Below are 23,802 nucleotides of genomic sequence, written 5' to 3' on the forward strand. Positions count from 1 at the left end.
TGAACTACACACACAGGCAGCACACTTTAATGAACCAACATAGGCATCACAACGCCTATTATTATACACGTGTTCCCAAACTTTTTCACAACACGCCGCGCCAGTTCATGGACCATTTTATGACAGTATTAACCTGAACGGAGTTTTTATTTCTATCATTTTTCTTTTCTTTCTGTTACCTCCATGTTATGTTTTAGTTTTGATTCGCAGTTATGTTAGAGTAACAACAGTAAAAAAAGTGAGAATTATAATAAAAACAGTGCCCGTGTTCTCTAATTGTGCTCGCCTCAGACTTAAGTGTTCCTCTTGGGGACCTTCAGGAAACTCCATAAGGACCATTGGAAGTCCCTGTGCCACAATTTGCGAAACACTGACCTAATCAGCTGCTTTTCTCTGACTTGAACAAAAAAAATGGTAGGATTGGTATAGGTATCGCCATACGTGCGTTTTCCTTACAAAATTTGCCCCTTCACCAATACGCGCCAATACACACAAGCAACGTATTAATGTTTTTTTTTTTTTTTTTTTTAATGATCATAAAACGAGTTTCTAATAAAAGAAAAAAAAGATGATTAGAGAGAGCAAGAACTCAATTTGGTACTTTTTGAATCAATCTTGAAATTAGGCTAAAAATAAATATTTGTATTCTTGACTTTAACTGCTCTGGCCTCTCTGCACCTGCTTTACAACAGGCTCGAAAGCAGACAGACAATGTTGTATTTCTTTAGTGTCTAATCTAGATGTACAACTTTAAAGCTGGAACCGATACTGTGAATAAACGGACAAGGGTATAGAATAATAAAGAAACGTCCTCGTTGAGTTTATTAGGCAGCTCATAAAGCCGGAGAGACAGGGCTTTGGCTGATGAGAGCAGATGATGATGGATAACGCCTCACACTGTGACATTGACCTTCCATCCCAGATAATGCCTATTGTTTTAGCGAAATCGCGGAGCAAATGTGCAGGAAGGACAGGAAAAATCATGTGTAAATAAGGCAGGACCCCGCCACCGATTCCCATCGTCTCGCGCTCCTTGAGAACCGAGGAGAGACCCCGGTCCGCCCGGTCATTGATTTCCTGCCTCTCCTCGACTTGTCCATTGTTGGAACCCTTTTTAATTTAGCCATAAATTGGGAAAGCTCAAGTCGAATGAGCTGTTCTATTTTCTTCCTGTCAGGATGAGGGATTTGTTTTATGATGCATTGTGTATTAAATACAAGTAATCTGGGAAAGTGATTGCTTCATGGCCTCTCCGGGTCTGATCGGGGATCCTGATAGAGAGAGGAGTCTGAGCTCGTTTCTGAAAAGGAGGAAATGTCTGAAAAAGGAGGATAAACACGCGGGGTTTGTTTGTGGTATCACCGGGGGTAAATTGGGGTAACAGTGGCAGGACCCCATAAGCCTGGCAACATGAAGGAAGGTTGTACTTCTCCCCCCTGTCAGGAGATGGCGTGCTCAATGAACTGAACTTTTTAAACATTTCTGAATGGATAACATTTCAGAGGACAATATGAGAGTTAAACACAGTTATGGCTTGGCATTTCTCGTCGAGTTTTTCTAATCTTCTTTTTATTTTATTTTTTATTCTTACCATCAAATATTGAAGAAAATAATCACAATCAGAACAAAACTGAGATATAACAATGTGACTTAAATGTCTGTTTATGACACTGGTCAGACATCAGTTGGATGGAAGTTTTAGGGTTCTAATTTTTTTTGACTGAGTAAACTGACTCCCATAGCAAAAAAAAAAAAGAAAAAGAAAAAGAAAAGAAAAATCAATCCAACTTTCCTTTGTTAATCACGTGATCACGTGTTGGCCTTTCTTTCTGAGCCGTGAATTCCACTTGAGGTTGAAAGCACCGCAGCTTATATCTCAGTTTGTAACAGTCTGCTCTATCAGTCAGCTTTTTGACTTGTTATACGATTATATCATTTTTTCTCTCGTCCGTGTGAATTGCAGCAACATCTACATTAAGGCGTCAAACTGCTAGATGGGACATGAAAGATTCAGCTGTATGAGCTTGAATATATAATCACCTGAACGAGCGGCTATAAAGCTCTGGAATCTACACTTAAAGGACCGATGGGGGTGAATTTAAAACGCTTGTTCATTTGTTAATAAAGCACGAGAATGATTTGCAAGGCGTACAGCTCGAATTTATATTTATTTCACCAATCCGCCATAAGCACTGTTCTAATGTGCTGATATGAAATAGATCTGTTTTATCTGAATTATGCCATGCCTTTGTCATAATGGTTTTGACATAGCTACTAAATAGCGGTGTGGAAAAGCTGTTTATCAACAAATTACAAACCAAACACATGCAGGCTTCAGGGTATGTTAGTTCCGACTATATCATGCCACACAGCATTTCATACTTATTTAACAGACTCTTAAAACATACAGCATCCGCGTAATGTTTAGTGCTGAGGCTTTAAAGTGCTGTGAAATTCTTGAAAGGAGGTTAAATTGCTTAAATGGGCCCATGCTTATTTAGCTTGAGGCTTTCTTGTTTGTTTTAGGAGTTCAGTCACGCAAAAACCAATTCAATTTATACATGAATGTGGAGATTTTTTTTATGATCAAATAGCTTCATATTTTACTTGATCTGAGCTAACGTTGGCCTGTTATCCTTTGACTAACTTTGCAGCAATACATCTTTTTTTCTTCTGGAATAGAAAAAGTGACTTTGGATTTTGCTGCTCCATCTAGAACCATGTGAAGTCAGATGGGACAGGCTGGAGAAGAGGGGGGATTCCCGTGTGGGTTGCAAACTGACTCCAGCCAGAGCTGCAGAGCCTACCGCTGCAGCCGAGGGGCCACATGGAAACACTGTGTAGGACTGTGTGGTGCATTCCAGCACATCCTCCAGGAGAGAGGGAAGAAGAAAAAAAAAGAAAGAAAGAGAGAGAGGAGAGACAGAAAATATTGCAGCCAAATCCACATGAAATAGTTCTACCATTCACGGTGAGACCTCCTATTGACACTGGCGAAAAGCTGCATTAAGCCTCCATCAAGACTCTGTATACACACGGCCCCCTGTGCATTTTATTTTGCTTAAATGTGGGGCGATTCAATCAAGTGGTAAAAACTCATTTAAAGCTCAAACAATCGGTTAGCCTACAGTTTGCACACCACTCTGCAGCTTTTTCTTTAATGAACACATCCATCTGTAAAGATTAGTGCACAATATATTAACTGTGTAGCTTTAAGTCCCTATATTAAAGGATAGACGTGGTGTCCATATAGCCCAATTACCATTAAAACAGAGCAGAGGAAATGAAAGGGGAAAATGTAAATACAAAAATTTCCTTGGGTCTGGAAGTAGGCCCATTGTGAGCGGCGTGTTAATCTCCACCTCAGTAATTTGGTTCTGCGGGAGAAGACAGAAGCCCTGCTGCTGTGCCCTGCACTTCATAAATCACTGCTTTATGTGGACAAGGTCAGCGCACCCCCCCACTCCCCCACCTTCACCTCCCCCTTCCACTGGCCCCTCCGCCATGTTTACCCGGCCGCCCGGGGGCTCTCAGGACCAGACCAGCTCACTTCTAATTACTTTGGATTATTTTCATTTGCCGGGGGATAGTCAGGCATTCCGAGAGAGAGAGAGAGAGAGAGAGAGAGAGGGATGATTTCTTGTCAAATTCTGTGGCCTATGAGGAACAGGACCGGCGTGTTTGATGAATTAGCACCCGGTCATTTTGTTTAGGCACTGTCTGTTCCTGTCTCTGACAGCTCCTTGCAGTCACAGGTCAGCCCGAGCACTGCATGTCTAACACATAATTTATTTCATTTGTAACCTAAAAATAACAGTTTTCTTTAAGAATAGGGGGTTCTTCCCGTGTGGTGAAATAATTCCATTTGTATCCATGAGGGCAGATGTATTTGTTTCACCAGTTTTATAGCTACAAGTGTCAATATTGGAACAAGGCAAGGCATGCTGCTTGATTGAGAGGATTTATGAGGAGACATAAATGATCTCATCGTATTTAACAGTTTAGAAAAGACCTGTGAGAGAGGCTTCTTGCAAAGTGATATTGTGCTTTTTCATCATTTAACCTATTTGTTAACCTAAGCTGCAGACCAATAAAGAGAAAGAGAAACACACTTAAATGATGAAACATTAAAATAACAGAATCCCCACAAAATGCTCCCCAGAATCTGGGCTGCAGAAGAGCTGGATTAAAAGGTGCAAAGCTGCGCCAACAAATACACCAATACCGCCACCATGGATATTTAATTAGAATAAATGTGATATTTAATGGTTCCTCTGTGTGATAGAGATATATCGTTTCTTGTGCTAAAATCAACACTGATAGGAATGGCACAACAACAACAACCATGTTCACTGGATCGTAAGGGGCAGTGCAGGCTACTGTCAACAATTATCTGAGCATCAGGAGGAGGGGGTAAATATAAAACTGGATATTATGCAACATTCAAAAGTTAATGTAAAGATAATTGGTTTTGGGCAACCTGGAATGTGGCTTTAGCAAGGGAGTCTTTGAGAGGGGAGGCTGGGGGGGGTGGGGTGGGGTGGGATGAATTAGTGATGTACAGAAAGTAGTACAGGCAGTGGTAATCACAGACACTTCCTCCGCAGAGCCTCAGCATACAGGGCCACACTATATGTGGGCTTCGGGGTGCGATAAAGCTGCACAAGAGTCAAAGGTCACTTTTTTCAAGCATAAATTGAGTGGGCACACGGCTCCTATACGCATGGGACAGACTGGCTGGCCTGGAGTGGGTTGTTTAAGTTTCCAGAGGAAGGGGGGAGGTAATTAGAGCATGTTGCCACAGGGTGAACAAATCGGCTCTAAAACGCTCATAGATATCATCTTTAAAAGAGCTTTTTTATGCACAAGAGGTAAAGCGGTATGGAACTGAACACGGCACTTCAGATGTTCAAGTGTCACACATTCATTACATTTATTGAGGTCTCTTCTCACGTTTAAAGCCAGGGCTCTGCTGCAACATAAGGACATCTACTTTTCATATACCGTGTCCAATTGGAAGGCTAATATTTTAATGCTGGCGGATAACAGACAGACGTGACACTTGTTCAGTGTGACAGGAGAAAATGCTGCCATGACAGAAAAAAAAAAAAAAACGGAATCTTATAGAGCAGGCTAATATAGTAATGAAGGATGAACACAAGAACACATATCAGAGTTGTATAGAAGCTGATTGGAGGTAAAGAATATAAAGTTATAACTCTCAATAATAGTGTTATATTTACAATTAACCTAAGCTTGAACAAGACACAACATAAAACCATTTAATATTTCCTAGACAGAGCAATGACTTTAGTGAAAAAGACCATTTACCCGATGGCGAGGCAGGTGGGGAAACAGACACCCAACACTTTATGGCTCACAGACACACAGACCCTTTTGTGTTTACTTTTATTGAGTGTTTCCCTTTTTTTGCAAAGCAAAGAAAAAGGCTTATATTGTTGTACTGAGGAGAAAAACATTGAGAAACATGACAAGTGGGACTAATGGGTATTTCTTATCCAAAATTTACAAGTGGGCAAAACTGCAATGTGAGAAAGTGAGAATATACTTGAGTAAGTGCAAAGCATAAGCACATTGTGAAAGTGTGTTCAATATGTCCGTCATGCACACACACGGAAACCCCGACCCCCCCCCCACACACACACACACACACACACACACACACACACACACACACACACAAATTTGTTACCCAGCGCGGGTCAGCTCAGTGTATGTGGGCATGATTAAAGTCAAAATTAACTCGGAAAACAACAAATCAGTAGCAACAACCCTAAAATGAAGGAAAGCTGAGCAGCTCACACATAACACAAGGACACGGAGTGGCTCCCATTAAAGGCTTCACTGGCTTTCAGTAGCATCAAAGAGGCCCCTGAGTTAGGCTGGGATTATATTTAACCCGGGAGCTTGTTGCACTGCTGAGTACAGGGCACATGCTGATGCTGCTGCCAGTACACCATGCTTCTGCCATTTAGACCAACGCTCTCATTAAAATGTGGCTTGGGCACTATTTCCTACAGGAAAACACACATGGAGTAATGCACGGACACACACAAAAACACATAAACAGTCAACAACAAAACATGAACATGACACATTACCATGGTGACTCTGATGAATTCATGATCATATTGTATGATCTGGTATTTGTTTAACTATACTCTATAGAAGTGGTGTAATATTTTAAATTCGTAACAATATTTATCCTTCTATAATTCCTCATACTTTAGCAGTTGTGCATGCTAGAGCTAGGGGATACACAACATTTACAAATTTAAGGATATTTTCCAATGTTGATATATACTGAATCACAATATGGCAAATATAGTATTATATATAAATCACTTATGTTCACAGCAATGAACCGTGTTCTGCAGTTAGGCAATACAAGAGACCAAAATCCTCATATGTGAAAAACTAGAACTTTGTTAGCTATTTTCAGCTTTTAATAAGAACTCCCACATAATAATGAATCTGACTAACAGAAATTTCAAGATGATTTCATCACATGATTCTGATGAAAGTCGCTGATGAAAACAGCCTTGTAAAAACAAGAACAGATGCAAGCACCCCAACAAAAGTTCTCCATGTGTCTGTATATCCTGAGATAATGCAATCTCACTTGGCACATTTCAGTAGTCAGACTTGATATGAACCATCAGATATGTGCGTCAATACTCCCAAGGTTTATTCAATTCCAAACCAATCATTCTGGTGTCATACGCTTTTGGGTTAATATTCTAACTGTGAGGCCCAGGGCTGGCTGAAGATAAATCAGCTTTTATGATGGGTTGTTATGGTTTTTACGGCACTGGGGTTGTGAGGGACTGATTTGGGGATCAATCACCTGCAGGTGTCTGCTGGGGGCTGGGGTGCTGTGAGGATCGATTGAGGATCTAGAGCTGCGGTGATGGAATAGAGGTGTGTGTGTGTGTGTGTGTTTGTGTGTGTTGAGATTGGGTGCAGTTGTAGAAGTGTGTATGAGTTTGTGAGGGCAAGAAAGAGAGAGACAAAGTGATGAAGGTGTGTGTGTGTGTGTGTGTGTGTGTGTGTGTGTGTGTGTGTGTGTGTGAGTGCTTCAGAGACAGAGAGGAGATATATCTGGGGCTGCAGCAGTGATGAAGGGCCGCTGGACTATGACCAGACCATCTTGGCTCTTATCGGAGTCTCCCCCTCCTCCTTCTCCCTCTCTCTCAATCCACTTCTTTATCTAGATGGCACTTTGGAAAATCTCATTGTCACACAACATTTAACAAAGACAAAAGTCTCAGGCGGGCAGCTAGATATGACTGGCCTGACAGAGCACGGAGCTGGTGTGCCGAGTATCCCTCAAACATCCTCCCTCACTCACGTCTTGCGTGTTTTCCACTGGGAGAGGCCAGCAATGTGGGTGCAGAATGCCGCCAAGACACACAAACAAGTGTGTGCATCTATGCGCACGGATGGCACGAGTGCATATCAACACGCAGACACATTACTCGCACTGAAGTTTGTCAGTTTCTTTCTCTTTCTCTCCCCGCCATGAATACAGTATTTATACCCATTCAACATCTCCCCTAACCGTCAGATGGCTGCTTCCTCCATGCTGTCAGCGGAGCTCCACTGAAACAAAAGAGACGGAGAGCGAGGCCTCTAGTTTCTGAATCAGAGGAAGTTAGTGCTGATTACGCTGCCCCTGAAGAAGCATTCCGATCCTGTTAACCCGCACACTGGCTGCCAACTGCAAACCATGCAGCAAAGCACTGGGAGAGTAAACCTCACACAGCCCCACCCTGAGTGCCCTCTCCCTGCCCAGGACAAGCATCTGCTCTCTCTTCCTTTACTCTACTTGGTCTTGTCTCCTCTTTCCTCTCTCTTCTTTATTTATCCCCTTTGTTCTTCATTCCTGCTGCGCTAGATCCTCTATTTACCTTCTTCCTACCGTTTCTTCTTATCTCTCATCCACCTTCTGTTTCGTTTTTGTTCCATCTTGAGCCTATCCCCTCCTCTCCTCTCTTCTCCTCTCCTCTCCTCCATCATCCCCTCTGCACAGAGACACGACAGCAGGCTCTTGTTTGAGGAGAGAGCATTCCACCTTCTTCACACCCTTACCTCTCTATCCCTGATGAATGCCTTCACTCCACTTGTTTATAAGATAGAGGGGGTTATTCATAATCAAGCCTAAGAGAGTATGTACACACTGTGGACATCCTGATAGAAAGCAACGTATTAAATTTCTGTTTGTTTGACAGGAATGCTGTCTCTCTCCTTCTTCCTGACGGGAAGACCCCCATCCATCCAAGCAGAGGGCACGACCCCAGCAGCACTCCCCTCTCTTTCTCTCTCTCAAGTGCTAACACATATTAAGTAAATGAAGAGTCTCTTCAGGCCGGCAGGAGACAAACGAGCTTCTTAAACATCGGAGGAGTGGCGGTTTGATCTGGTGTCGGCGGGTGTTTACGACGTAACTGCGGCAGAGTTGTGTTTGTGATGTTACCCATCTAAGTGTGTTTATACTGTAGTGGAGATGACCCCAGTCTCTTTGCCAGATGCTGAAGCTCTACGTCTTCTGTTTGAGAGGGAGAGTATGCGTATGGCTTTGGAGTGCATGTGTGTGCGTCCATTCCCTGCAAGCCTGTGTGTATGTGTGTGTGGCAGTGCTTCTAGGCTAAATGCTGGCCAAGCAGGCAGACAGAGTGTGTCCACATTGAACCAGAAACAGGTTATAGTGTCTGCTCCAATTCTCCTCCAAGCTTTTCCTCCTGTCTTTCTGTTTCATTCTCTCTTTCTGTCTATCTCTCAGTGATTATTGTCATTCTGGCTGCAGAAAAAAAAAAAACACTACTAGTGGGAAGTGTAAAAAAGAGGGGGAAGGAGGGAAAGCATGACTGAGCTGCGGTGGGCTGGCAGCGACGGTGCTGGTGGTGGTGGGGGGGCTATAAGGCCCCCAGGGTGGGTATAGGGTTTTGGTGAGGGCTCGGGGGTTGGTGTTGAGGTGTGCTCGCCGAGAGGGCCCTGGTGTAATCTCAGTGCTGAATAGACGGAGCTCTTAATAGAATCCCGTCGTCCGGCTGCCACTGAGAGAAACAAGAGCTGTAATGGATGGGCTCAGCTCTGGCTCCCACTTTCCCCCCGTGACCCCTGCGTTGGTCAGAAGTAAGAGCTAAAGAAGCATTGTAGCCTCGGGCCTGATTGAATGGGGAGGGTGGGAGGTGGCGGTGGTGGCTGTGGCAGTGGGACGGGGACAGGGGTGGGTGGGGGGGCGGAGTAGGCAGCCGCACTGATAGACCAATTTCCCACTACTGCGAGCAGCAGGGCTTGATTGATGAGGGCTGGTGCTGGTGAGAGGAGGCCCATCACATGCGATCACATAAATACTTATTCAGCTCGAATTGGGCCTGACAAGCCTTACGACAGCTTTGTGCTGTCACAGATATCATTGGAAGGAAAACGCTCCATTAATCATGCGTAATTAACTTTTCCAAACGGAGGTTCTGCTTGGAACCGGTACTAACCCACTCAGTACCCAGATAAAAAAATCCTGCATCTTAACTGGGATTGGGGAGGGCCTTATTAAAAGCTTGAGCCAGTTTCCCTTGAGCTGCTCCGTTTGTACAGGAAACGGCTTCATTAGTATCGGTTTAGGGCTCTAATGGGCTCAATACAAAGCCTCCTCTCTCTATCCCAGCCATGTTCAGTGGCCTTACAGTGCAATATCCTGTGAGCATGCGCTGCCATAATGTTCTCTGTTTGAAGTCGGAGCAGAACCCATCTGAACGCCTGCCACTAGTTAACTACCTTGACCCTCCCATAAAGTAGTGTGGAGGAGTGAGCGTTGGAGAGCCCAACAAGCTACGTGGTTTCATTCTCTCCCTTTCTCTTGGCCAAAGGTAGCCTCCCAATGGGAGTAAACTGGACCAGAGCCCCTTTGTTTTAAAGCAGCAGACCAAATGATCTGTCTCACATTAGGAATAGCACAAACAACACACATACTCACACACTGATGCATGCACAGACCTACTACCATATCTCATCTGATCAGCATTCCTCCTTTAGCGCTCTAATGCTGCCCACCTGCATAGCTGCCGGTGGACACAATATAAGCAGTTGGCATGGGAGAAGACAATTAACAATGGGGGCAAAACAGCTGTGTACTTTGAAGTGGGACTGAATTCCAAGCTCTTTCAGGAAAATCAAATATTATCTTAGAGAAAGACTGCAACTGTATTAGAAAATATAATAGGGGTGGAAAAAAAAAAAAATCAAAAATCATATGTATCACGATTCTTTTCCCTAATCGATGTTTTTTTTTAAGTTCTTCTCTTTAAATTCTAAATATTTTCTGTTTATACGTTACCGCTGATGGCGACTTCATCATATCCGTTTCCAGCAAAACAGAGCTAAAGCAGAAAATACATGTTATGTACTTCTTTACAAATAAAATAAATATCAGACTGACGATGTGCATTCTTTTTAGCAGTTTTTTTTAGAAATGTCTCATGATATATTGTTTCTAGAAGTGTATCGTTCAACTTTTGTTGTTGAAGAACTTTTGTTGTTGAAGAAGAAAAAGAAAATCGCAATACTATCGGATCGCAATAAATGATAATTGCAATGCAAATCGAATCGGCATCCATGTATCGTCAAAGTATCGAATTGGGACAAAAGCATATCTTCCCAGCCCGGAAATATAATATCCTCAACTCAGAAAACAACACAAAGCCTAGAAACAGGCAAGTGAGTTATGTCATTACAAAATGTCACCAAGTACAGAACTCTTCATAGCCCATGAAATGCAGCATATGATTGTTCCATACCTGTGCATTGATTTCTACAATAATTCAGGCTGTTGAATTCAGGTGAAATGACAGCTCTAAAAGTCAAAAAGACTTACTTTTCTTAAAAATGTATCAGTCTCAGTGGTGCAGTACTCAAGATGCAGGTATGCTCTATTATACCGCAGAGCCAGAGATCCCATTTTTCTCAGATGTCCGGTTGGTTCTTGTGGGCATCACATATTTCTCTGACTTACTTCAAACTTAAGTTCAGACTTACTCATGACATGCTTCAGCGTACACTGTTATATTAAATTATAGTGTATTTTTGAGGGGAATTCTACAAGTTTCCATTTTGCCATACATGGTTAGCAATCGACATGGTGGATCACAAACACGTACACATGCACACACTTTCAGGTTCAGTCATCCCTCTTCTTCGTTTTCGTCAGCTATGGTCATTTCCTCTAAACATCATCCTCACTGCAGCAGGGACTTGACTCATTTCCTGCCTGCTAATTAGCTGTCTGGCCTGACGACACACTAAAACATGATAGTCATACTCCACATATAGACACCATGACACGTCTGAGCAGACCCATCTACAAACACACAAAAAAAGCATCTACCTTCTTTGAATTATTGCTAAAAATGGTAACACTGCTGTGTTAGCTGAGGTGGGTAAGATCAAATGTTCGTGGCAAATGACAGCAATGTTTTATTGGAGTAGTTATTGTTCTGCAGCCCGGCTTGGCAACACAGAGTATATAAAAATAGCGAGAAAAACACAGTGAGCAGCTCAGTGAAAACAGTCTGTATGGTTACTGGCACAAGCAGCGCACAGCTGATTGAAATCTTTGTCAGGCACACGGTGAGGAGAGCAGCTGCCATTACTGGCTGCCCTGGTCACCCCTCCACAGGACAATTAAAGCTGAAGTCTTAAAGGTGCCACTTGAGAGTGTCTAAACCGAAGAGTAAAATAACAATTGATTGATTCTTTTATCGTTATGTACTTTACACTGATGAGAGATTTGTTTTTTCAGCCGACTCCCTCTTTGGGCTTATCAAATGCCATTTTCATTATGCTTGACTGCATGAGTAGTTTTTCTATAACATGTTGCATTTGTTTTACGTTTTTAATCCCTGCTGGCAAAACTTAATTAAATATGACGTGTGCTTTGTTTGGATGAATTCAACTGAGGAGAATAGAGCACTGTGGGATAGATTTGAATTAATGAAATTGATTTCTGTTGAATAAAATTGAAACAAGACAATGAATAGCAGAAGTTATATTTTAACATAGCGTTTTCTCTTTGAGATGCCCCTTCTAGTTCAGAGTTTTCTACTATTTCTTCTACAGTTACTATGCAAAGCTATATGGATTTTGTCCGAACCGATTCCCAGACCAACCCCTGCCAGCTTTAGTTCTTTTCTTTCTCTTACTTATACCTCTATTAGGATGAGAAGCCTGGGCTGATAAAGCAGAGTCAAGGTCCAAACCAGGTGTTATATTCATGATGATATGAGGAGTCTCAAGAAGACAGGCCTAAATAATAGCTAAATTAATTCTGGAGTCGTGGGTGAGAAACACACTTGAGTTGGTTCAAGTACGTGAAATCAAATTAATTTATATGTGAGTCTAGATGTGGGCCAATCCAACAGCAATGGAGACAGGTGGTTAAAGCGAGACCACACGCAGAGGAGAGAAACGGAGAAGAGGAAGAGTGGAGGAGTGCGAGAGAAAAGAGGGAGTGGGTGAAGGGTCAAGTACATTCACTCAGCTTAGTTTGACTTATATGAAGAGGGGAGACAACAATAAGTGCTTGTGTGTCAGGGCCTTGAAGGCAGCACAGCTCTTCTGCTCTCACAACGGCTTGCTTCCCACTCCAGGGCCTGAGCTCACTTACTATCATCACCCCAGTTACTCCCAAAACTACATTTCATTGATGCTCTTCATGATTTGTCTGCTAGAAGAACAATTTATAAGCTGGTCAAATAACCAAATGTCACTGTCTATTTCTCATTATAAACATCTGCATTTGGCCTTGGTGCTTGTAAGCCTTACTTGGCACAGTTGTGGGAAATTGGCTATTATGAAAGCCCTTAAAAATAAGCTTTCAGCTCAGCTCAGTTGCTCAGGATAAGTTGTCTGACAGTCAGGGCTGTTTTTTTTCTCTCCTTCACAGATAGAATTTTGTTAATGGGGGATCTTGGCCATTGAGGTTTGTTGGTAAGATAACAGGCCACTGACAAAGCTCAGGTAAAAATCTTACTGGCAGCAGCATTGAAACTAGTGTAAAATTACCCTTTTTTAAGATCAAGTCAATTATATTTGTATATAAGCCCAATATTAAAATTTTTACTAAAAGGGCTTTACAACATCTAGAGCATACACCCTCTGTCTATGCTCCATTTGGATAAGAGAAAACAGGGGTAGCATAAAAAAAAAAAAGAAAACTCTTTAACAGGAAAAACTTTTAGGAGGAATTTAGGAGGGATGTCTCTTACTGCATCTTTTCACTCTGTTAGGCATTAAAAGACTACGAGTAGGCAAATCAACATAATCAGTCCACTACTGAAGATTATTACATTATGCAGCCAGAATCTATTTAATCACAATCTCCTCTCCTTTGAATTGCCTAAATTTGCATCTATATTTCAATCCTTAAACTTTAGACTGGGTTCAAAGCAATATTGTGGGGACGGACACATAGATTCAATATGCATAAGGACCTGCTGAAGGTGGATAATGTGTATCATTACCACCCATTTTGGTACAACAGAGGGTCTGTCTTCTACATACCTCTTAAGCCAAACAGAGCACCCGCCAGAGGTCTGACTGATGCTTGCTAAACCTCAGGAGCGTGTTGAATGGTAGAAAGAGGAGAGAAGAGGAAAGGGAGGGAAAAGAGACGGCCTCAGTGTTAATCAGAGATTTCCCAGAAGAGCCAGAGTCATCGCCTCAAGACAGAGAGAGCGAGAAAACGAAGGGTAGGCACAGAGCTGAGGAAACGAGAGAAGGCTTAAATGAGAGATAGACGGGGAGACGGAGAGCAGAGGAAGGAGGCAAGGAAGGCAGGCTGCATTCCTGTGGCCACAGCTGCGGGAGCTGCAATCACTAAAATGTAGCGCTGTCTCAATGCCGGCGATTTCTGGACATGTTACAAACGAAATGAAACAGCACGACATGTCTGTTTTTTGAATCAAAGAAGAGACTAGCAATCAACATGCTGGGGTTTACACTACCTCCCTCTCTCCTCCGCTCTTTTCCTCCCTCCATCCTACTCTCTGGCTCACTGTCATTCCCACCATGGCAGGGATGACCCCTTTCTCTGTCTCTATATTTGCCCCTCTTTGTTTTCACCACTGGCCAGTTGGGGCAGGCATCTGAGACTCAGACCATCGATCATTGGCCTGACAGTGGGCCCCAGCCGGGGACGGCCCTGTTATTTGGACTCTGAGATGACTTCCTCAAAAAGGGGCCCCTCCTTCTTCCATCACAGGCCTGGCATGGCTGAGGTTTGGTTTGGAGGCTTCCCTGCATGTCCACAAAACCCATTGGATTCACTGGCCGCATGTTTAGGTCACGCTAGGGTGAGCAAGACAGATAGAGTGTGGAGTGGGAGTTAAATAGGTCGAAGGAGCACAAGTTGGGGTCCTGGAAGCTTCTCGGTAGCTTCTCCGGTACCAAGGAGCACCACAATGAAGACTTTGGCAGCGGTAATAACAGAAGTAGAGGTTACCGAAGTACATTTGAAATAAGAAAACAAAAAGCAAAAGCTGGAGTGCTTAATTTATAGCCGTGATCTGTCCAAGTTCTGTCTAGCAAGCCATAGCAACAGTACATTATAAATGCTTTAAGCTATCATTTGGACCCATGTGTTTATTTTATCTTGGTTTGCTCCCCTACGTCTTCCCACATGACAGTGTTCAACATCCTTGGAAAAGATTAACCTAAAAATACCCAAATAGCTCCTCCCTCCCATTCCCTGTCATTGTTTACTGTGTTACTCCTGCAGTTCATCTTTGCCCCCTCATCCTGTCTTCTCTTTCACTCTTTAGCTCATCACCTCCTCTTTCCCTCTCAACCCCTTTTAGGCAAAAGACTGGGACTCGGTAGACATGCAGTTGTACTATTGTCTTGCTGCTCACATCGTGTTATCATTACAGCCAGCTATAATTGGAAACAGGAGGCTTTTTTATTAGGATGCATGGTGACACGGGTATCTGTCTCTTCTGATATTCCCACACTGGCTAATTTCCCCCCTCATCTGCATTCAACAGAGCGGAGACAAGAGAGCGTGACAGCGGATATGGACTCTGCTAGTTCTATGCATACGCCTCTGATGTACACAGACAGTAGATTACACATTTATTATGTAAATTCAGAAACTGCATGAAAACTAAGAGACATGTATTTGGAACTTGTTGTTGTTAGAGTTTAACTGGTTCTTTGTTGGCTAAAGAAACCTCATTATCTCCATAGCATGTTACAGGATCAAATGTAATTTGTGACCTGCGCTGTTGTTCATCCCATTTGTCTCATTTTTGTCTCTTTGTACAAAATCTATCAGCAAGGAAAAGGAAATTTTGAGTAGACATTATTAGAGAGGGTAATCATTTGTTTAATAATGATGGTAATTCTTGTACAGTAAAAGCTATAAAGAAGCTTATTTTAGCATGGACAGACAGATCCTAAATCACATATTTCTACAAACTGAAACTTTCTGGCATAGTTTTAGTGCAGTAACTGCTTGCTGTAACCCTAAAGAGACTACAAATACATTTCAAAGATGGCTGTGAGAATACAGTGATGTCTGGAGTGTCTGTAAGAGTGCTTGGCTCTGCGTGAGGAGCCTGTCTAACAAAGAGTGCACACACTTCATTAGCACTGTCCGTGAGAAGGAAGGAATCTTACACATGGAATCACTCCTGATCTCTCTCGTCTCAGGCTACTGCTGTGCAGAGCCTGGACTCGCTGGCTTCCTTCCTTCGAAATCCTCCTGGCCCCTGCCTAAACACAATGCTCAATTTGTTCACATCCAGCGCCAAAGAAAAGGGAGACACACAAAGCATATGAGATAAGGTTACAAACTGTCCCTACACCCACAGGTGTGGAACTCTTAAAGCCTTCAAAACATCACCCAGTTCACCGCCCCATGCCGCCACCACAGCCACCTCCTCCTCCTTTGCTTTCTGGAAAAATGAAAGAATGGGCTCGAAGGATGCACAGATGATGAAGAGGAGAAGGGATGAGTGAGAGCTAATAATGGAGAGAGAGAGAGTTATAATAGACCGGTTGGTGCGATTAGAGGGAATTTAGTCATTTCTCCACACACACACACACACACACACACACACACACACACACACACACACACACACACATTTACACACAGAGAGTGCTCACTCAGCTGCTATCTCACATTGCATCACGCTGCTCTGCACCTTCACACTAGCACTCGCCTTTGCTCTCTCAATCTCTCTGCCTTGCTCTGTTTCAATGGCATCAAATGGTTGGAGTTGACAAAAGAAGAGAGGGAGTGTAGCCAGCTGCCCCAGTGAGGTCATTCCCACACAGGCTCTTGATTTCACCCCACTACCATGAACATGGCCTTGACCCCATCCCCTTCACAACAATCACTTTTTCTACTAATTTACACAAAGTAACTCCACTTGTCTTTTTACAATTGCCCCTAGACACAGCCCAAATACATGCATTTCATTAGCATTTATCCTGTGAAGCACCATGGGGTTTGATGCCTTCTAAATGTACTTTGGGGTACAGCAATCATCTTCTGTTCCCACCAAAACTGGAAGTCTGGTGTTAAAACCAGTAGGCCTATGTTGAATTATTAAACAGTACAAGTATCAAGATAAAGGGGGCATTTTTAATTATGATATCTTATAACAAAAACTTTCTATTTGTAGTTTCTGTGGTATTGCAACGTAAATGTTAAAAAAAAAATTGCATATGAGAAAACTGAGGGTGGTATAGAAAAATGTTTCCTCCGGCTATTAGAACATGGAGTTCCCCAGGGGTCAATCATAGGGTGTTTCATTTTTCTAATTCATGTAAATGTATAATTTCTTCACTCCATCAACATTTTTTTGCTGATGACACATTGTTTCTTTTTTTATCTGGTTAAGATGAGAAAAAGCATGATTATGGGCTAAATTAGGGGCTAAAAAACTGTATGTTTCTTTGTATGTTTTGTTTTACTGTTTCCTTTTTGCTGTGCAAATTCAAGTAAAAAGAATATAACTACAATAACATACATTCATATCATCTCCCTTCATTTAGTTAGTTGTCATAACACTGTCATGCTCCTCCCTCACTTTCTGCCTGCCATTTTTCCGGTTCACGCCATCAATCCATCCATCCATCCATCCATCTTCAACAACATGAAGGGGGCATTAATATGATGAGTCCTTGGAGTCCCAGCTGGACTTTGTCATTCGCTGTCTCTTTCTCCATTACTCTTTGCTACTGGTCCCCTGGGTTTTCACAGTGGCTGCAGAAAGACTCTAATAGGCTGGTTGGGATGGTTTTTCCTCCTTGTGAATAACTTGCTGTCAGTGGCATGTGGAAAGTATGCTGTTGTTTCTGTTTTTTTCCTCTGCTATTGTCATGTAAGCCTTTTACATTTGCACTCAAACTGCACACAAGTGAGGTAAGTGTGCTAAAATTATCACTGACTAAATAAATAAAAAATGCATGAGCTCTCTCTATCTCACACACACACGCACACACACACACACACACACACACACACACACACACACACACACACGCACACACACACACACACACACACACACACACACACACACACACACACACACACACACACACACACACGCACACACACGCACACACACACACACACACACACACACACACACACACACACACACAAACACACACACACACACACACGCACACACACACACACACACACGCACACACACACACACACACGCACACACACACACACACACACACACACACACACACACACACACACACACACACACACACACACAATTTTGGCAAACACTCATACCTGCTTTCCCCTTGACTAGGTCACAAAGTTCATATCTCTGCTTGGTAGTGTGAACTGTAGGCGAATCACCGTTAAATATTGTCTTAGGATTTTCTCCCTTTCTTTCTCATGTTTTTGTGTCTCTTTCACTGAAAGACTCTTTATCACTCTGAAATGAAAGCCCTTTCTTCCTTAGCTCATATCCAAAGTAGAAGAAGAAAGGGAGCAGAGTGCCTTTCAACAGACAGAACAATGACACTTCATCGAGATCCTTGGCCTGTGTACATTCCACAAACTTGCACAATAACTTATCAGAGGTGAAAGGAGGAAGGGCAAGAAGAAAGATAGCTCATATGAAAGAAAGGATAAAAGGCAGAAATGTGGGGAGATAGGGGCAGGGAGGTGAAAAGGTGATCTGTGTGTATAAGAGATCTCCTCAGTTAGCTTCCTCAAACCCTCTCAGTCTCTAAGGTCATGGTGAGGTTGCTTGAATGGTGGGTGGGATGCAGATGTCAACAAAGTTGATGTGTGTCAATGTCAATTTAACATCATATTTTACAAATACAAATGCATGTGTGTGCTCATTTATAGAAGCCATTGTGCATTGACAAATGTGTGAGAGCCACCTTGAGTCTTTATTTCTTACCATCTTGTTCAGCTAAAGCAAAGGGCTATACATTTACAAAATCTACATGCAACTTAATCTGAAAGTAGAGCTTGTCAGCAAACTTGATATTACAATTTAAGGCTGCTTCGTTTGGGTTGTAGTTCAAAAGAGATTAGGTATGCACCATTTAGTCATGCAGCTCTTGAGCCGGAATCAGTGGTGAGGGAGATCAGTCCAAATGAAACAGGATCTCATCTGAGCTGATCCAGATCTGAGACCAGCTCATAAAACTGTCCCCCCTAATGGATCACCTCATTGGAACATATACACTTGCACAGCATTTGCAAGTACAATCATCCACGCAAAGATGTAGACCCATTCTTACACAGATGTAAATGTGAATCCATGTAGCCCTAGGTCCAGGCACATAACCAAAGGCTAACACACTCCCCCTTCGTCTAAACCAATGCGCACACTTTAACACCCTTTCATCAACACAGCTGTCCTTCTTAAAATACAAGTTGAGATTTAAGGTCATGAATCCATAATACACAAATTCATGTAAATTGTTTGCTGAACTGTGTCATATTTGCATGTGTGTTTCAGGGCAAACAGACCAGTGTGCACTGCTCCTAAGATGTGGACTGGATCTCTCAGGAGAGCACACACACACATTCACACCCCGCCACACACACACTAATAACATTCCCTATTGCCCCCTCCGGCCAAGCCCAGAGCTTGACCTCTCCATGTCACTCAATCCACTGGGCAATATTTGCTTTCGTCATCATAAATATTAAATATGTGCAGAGGCAAACATTTGGGTTTGGCGACCTCGAAGTGGTAAATGAATTAATGTATTCACACGAGGAGAGCAGGGGAGTCAGGGTGTTCTCACACACACATGTCCTTTCAGCTTCTCCAGCTCTTTACCGTAAAGGCCTGTCAGTGGTCTCACAGGGGAAGACCCACAACTCCGGAGGAATGGCATGAAAAAAGAGCCCTGGTACATGACTGAAATGTAGAGGCAGGCGGGTGGTAAACTTTTTCTTCAGGTCTTTGCTGTAGTGATATAATGTGACAACTTACATTGCGTGCAAACAGTAAATTAATTTAAGAAATACAAGTTTGAAAGAACTCCATGTTTAAGGGGTGATCATTTTAAATCAACTTAGCACAAAAGCACAGAAATAAGAAGAGATTGCCCAGGAAGAAATGTCATCCATAGTGCAGAGCCTATCATGTTTAACAATTGACCTTTCCCAAACATTACAGTAATTTTGCTACTTACTCTACACTAAACTGCATTTACTTTGCCATGTTTTCTCAACCTTCGTTCATACTGAAGGCATTGCTGTCCTCCAACATAGTAACAAAAAGTAAATTCATCAATTACTTCCTGTGATGAACATTTTCCATGAAGATTTTGAAGCATGTCATTTTTACTTACATGATGCCTATACATTTGCCAGAGTACAAAACATCAGTGCAGATGTTGAAAGAGAGATGGATGGGTGATTTTGTGAACTGTTATGACCAGTGGTGCACTGCATTATACTGTCTATGCTGTTGTGGATATTGTTCCTAAGTTAGACAACTAAAGCTCATCAGGTAACTAATACCACATATAAAAAAATGTTTATTTGTGGGCTGTTCGAAATACAATTGGTAATAAAAAAAAAACGACTGGCTATCTATTTGTGAGTACTTAAAAAAAATAAATAAATATATATATATATATATATATATATATATATATATATATATATATATATATATATATATATATATATATATATATATAACAATGTTGTGATTATAAGATTATCAGAATGTTCATTGGTACTCTGTGTCTCTAATGTGGGTGGTGTGATTCAGAGAACGGGGTGGGGGCCTGGCGTCATGGGTAAACTGAGAAGAGCTGCCAGAAAGGCAATCCATAGGTGACCCCGGCCTCTGTGTATAATTGTGCCCTTTGACCCAGTGAACATCCTAAATCACTAATCCAAACAGTCAGATCCCCTCAGTAAATACCCAGGGAGAAGCCCTGCACAGCACACCGCTCTACTTGTGCCCCGGTTCTCAGGCCTGCACAGTCCCTCTGAAACCTCCACACACGCACACACACCTCAGACTTACAAACTGCTCTTGAGTAGCTGCCCTGTTCAGAATAGATGTGGGATCGATCTGCATTTGATGCTGTTATTTAGAAATGCTAGATTGCCGAATTACAAAGTGATGCTTCTTTTTTTTGTCTGTTCATTGTGTCCATGTTACAGTGGTCAGAGTAAAACCGAAAGCATTAAAGAAGGAATCTGAGATTCATTTTTGCTGGTATAACTATATCCCTGTAAGAATGAAACCGAGAAACTTTAAGAGGATGTTCTTCTTCTGTGACTCCATCTCTTTGAATAGGATATCCACTGACTGTTCTAGTCTAGCTCAGTTCAGGATCACTTGAAGTACGAGACAACCACTTCGTGTCTGCTCCGATATGGCTGAATATAAGAGGGCATGTCAGTTGTCTCTGATCACAAACAGAAGACACTTGGGGAAACTCACTGCCCTTGTTTCTCTACCCAATAGGACAGGATAGTAGCACTCAGAGGATGAGGGGATTTTCAGGAGGGTGGGAGGCTCAAAGATTGTCGTTGTGAGGGTCTGAAGTAATGGACCTCCTGGAGTGCCTGACAAAGACACCCAACAAGAGAGAGATGCACTGCATCAAACCAGGCGGACAAGAGGGGTTCAAAAAGCGTTCTCCCCTGGGGCCTTTCAGCCTGGCATCCGTGCACCCTGGCCCAGCAGGGAAACAAGCTTCTTCACACAAACACAGTGGGAGGATGAGAGGATGGGACAGGGGAGCACTACAATAGAGGGAAGCTCTGAAGGACAGTGTGAGAATGAGAAAACATGAGAGACTGAATACTTCAGTCATTGTGGCGAGAGAGCGTCCGCTGTCACAAACTGATAATGGTCAGGGCAGCTGCTGTAGTAAGTTCACTGGGTTTGAGGGATGCACCTCTAACAAGTGTTCATCAAATAGACTTTTATTAGTGCAATTGATTATCTTATGTTCTTTTTCTTCCTATTATTTGTCTCTGAATCGGTATCAAACTATGAGCCGTTTTTCCGTGGACTTCTGCATGTGCTCAAAGATCATCATCACTGCAGCCACTGATGAGCACTGTTCATGTAGCTGCCATTCATTAAGATTCAGTATTGATGGAAACGCCAATCTGAATGGTGCCAAGCCAAGCTGCACTCTGCCAAGCCAAAAACTGCCCGCGTTGTAACCCTTCCTGGCACGCCAGAGGAAAGCATAATGTGAATCAGGTCCAACCTCTCTTTTGGGTGCCAAGAAGAACTCCATGTAACCCAAAACACTGACAGGGAGCCAGTCCGAATGTGAATGTCCTCAAAGAAAACCAATAAAAAAAGACTGTCATTGTGGCATCCCAGAGACCAGACAGCTCAGGAAGGGCTTTTAAAATCCACTTTGTAGTGTATACATCTATCCTTGACTGAATTAGATGGTTTACAGTACATGCAAAGATAATCCAAAAATATCCCCGACGAGCAACTGGGTTGAAACCCCAACAAATTTGGTCTGTCTATATATTTATCTTGTTTATCTGTAGTGCAAATGTCTTTCCTGTCATTCTGTCTATTTATGTGTCTGCTTGTCTGACCGTCTGTCTGTCTCTGCATGTACCTGTCTGTCAGCATGCAGCTCTCAAAATCGGAAAAAAAAAAACTGTAAAATAAATGAATCAAAAGCTATACCGAGGCCCTTCAGTGCTCCTCTAATAAATGAGAAAGTAACTCTCACTGGTGGCTTTTTGTCTGTTGATCTGGACATGCTGTCACTGAATTTATTGCAAAGTGGAAAAGTCTCTATATAAAACCAAACACACACACACACACACACACACACACACACACACACACACACACACACACACACACACGTATGAGCAATGGGCCTCATCTGGATCAGCTACTTTTATAACATTTACTCATCAAGGCAGAAAAGAGGGAGAGAGACACACAGAGAGAATGAAAGAAATAAATAGTTAAGTATGAGTGTTTTTGCTTTAGCTTTTTAAATGACAGTGCTCTGAGGAAACATAATCTGCTTTTTTGTTTTAATAGAAACATTTAATTAAGCAAAATGATCCTAACAGGTTACAGCTGTGTTTCCCACTCTCGCTTTTGCCTTTACTGCGTGTGGGAAATCCATTTCCACTTTATTCAGGCTGCCTCAGATTTATAGATTTTACAATTGTCTCCTCATACACTCAGCACTTCCTATGACTTCTTTCCTCTGCCAGTAGTCTGGCTGACAGTTGCAACGCCTAATGGCAATGTTAAAATTCTGAAATATAACTCTGAGTCAACTGGTTAGATTTTGATGAAAAAATTATGAGAAACATATATTTTCCAAATATTGAAAAAAGCTGAACTGCAAGTAAATGTGTACGAAAATACTGTATTGTAAGTAAAAAGAATGTATAACAAAAAACTGGCCTCTCCTGCTTGATTTATTTTAAACAACCACAGTTGTAACATCAAGACAATATTAAATAATATGGCATCATATTTTTTAAAAGCATTACTAAACCAAACAAACATGGCCCATATTTACCGTGCACAAACACTGTAAAGCAGAATTTAATATGCTTGCGTCTGTGTGTATTCCGCCACGATTTAACACCAAGCCAGGCAGCATGTTCTCCATCACAATGCACTTGTGTTCTTCTAACTGTCCCTCCACACACACACACACACACACACACACACACACACACACACACACACACACACACACACACACACACACACACACACACACACACACACAGCTAGCCTCATGGCTGTAATTGAGAGTTAATGATGCAGTTGGATCTGTTCTTTACTTCATATTAAACAGAGCCTGCTGCTGCTGCCCGGCTGTAAAAGCAGCCCACCTCCTCTCTTCTTATTTCTCCTCCTCTCCACCATCCACCCCCTCATCCCACCCCCTTTAAAACCCGGCCTGCAGCCCTCCACACTCCTCCTCGTTCCCCAATAGATGTATTTAAGCATTTGATTTAACAAGCGATGGGATCGTTGTTGGTCTCCACCATTAAGCTACTGTGCGTGCATCCGCTCGTCCGCCCACATCTTCCATCCAAAAACACCCATCTACGGTAACTACACACACATACACCCTAATGACACATCCCTGAACAAAGACCCCAATGTACAGGCTGGCGACAGGAGCTCTGGCACGACCCACGCCACAGCTACCTGATAACAGATCGACCCCTCTTTTTAGGTTTTTCCCTCTCCCCTCTGTACAAGACACTGGCGAAAGAGAAGCAGTAGAAGC

General features: G+C 42.5%; 1 protein-coding gene across 12 annotated transcripts in view; it reads right to left on the bottom strand.

The window, feature by feature from the left end:
- The window catches only part of mecom (MDS1 and EVI1 complex locus), a 135,666-nt gene that overhangs the window by 29,750 nt on the left and 82,114 nt on the right, over nucleotides 1–23,802 (bottom strand). The gene's annotated exons all lie outside the window — the stretch shown is intronic.

Source organism: Sander lucioperca, chromosome 5 (genome assembly GCF_008315115.2).
Source record: "Sander lucioperca isolate FBNREF2018 chromosome 5, SLUC_FBN_1.2, whole genome shotgun sequence".
In the NCBI taxonomy this organism is placed as follows: Eukaryota; Metazoa; Chordata; class Actinopteri; order Perciformes; family Percidae; genus Sander; species Sander lucioperca.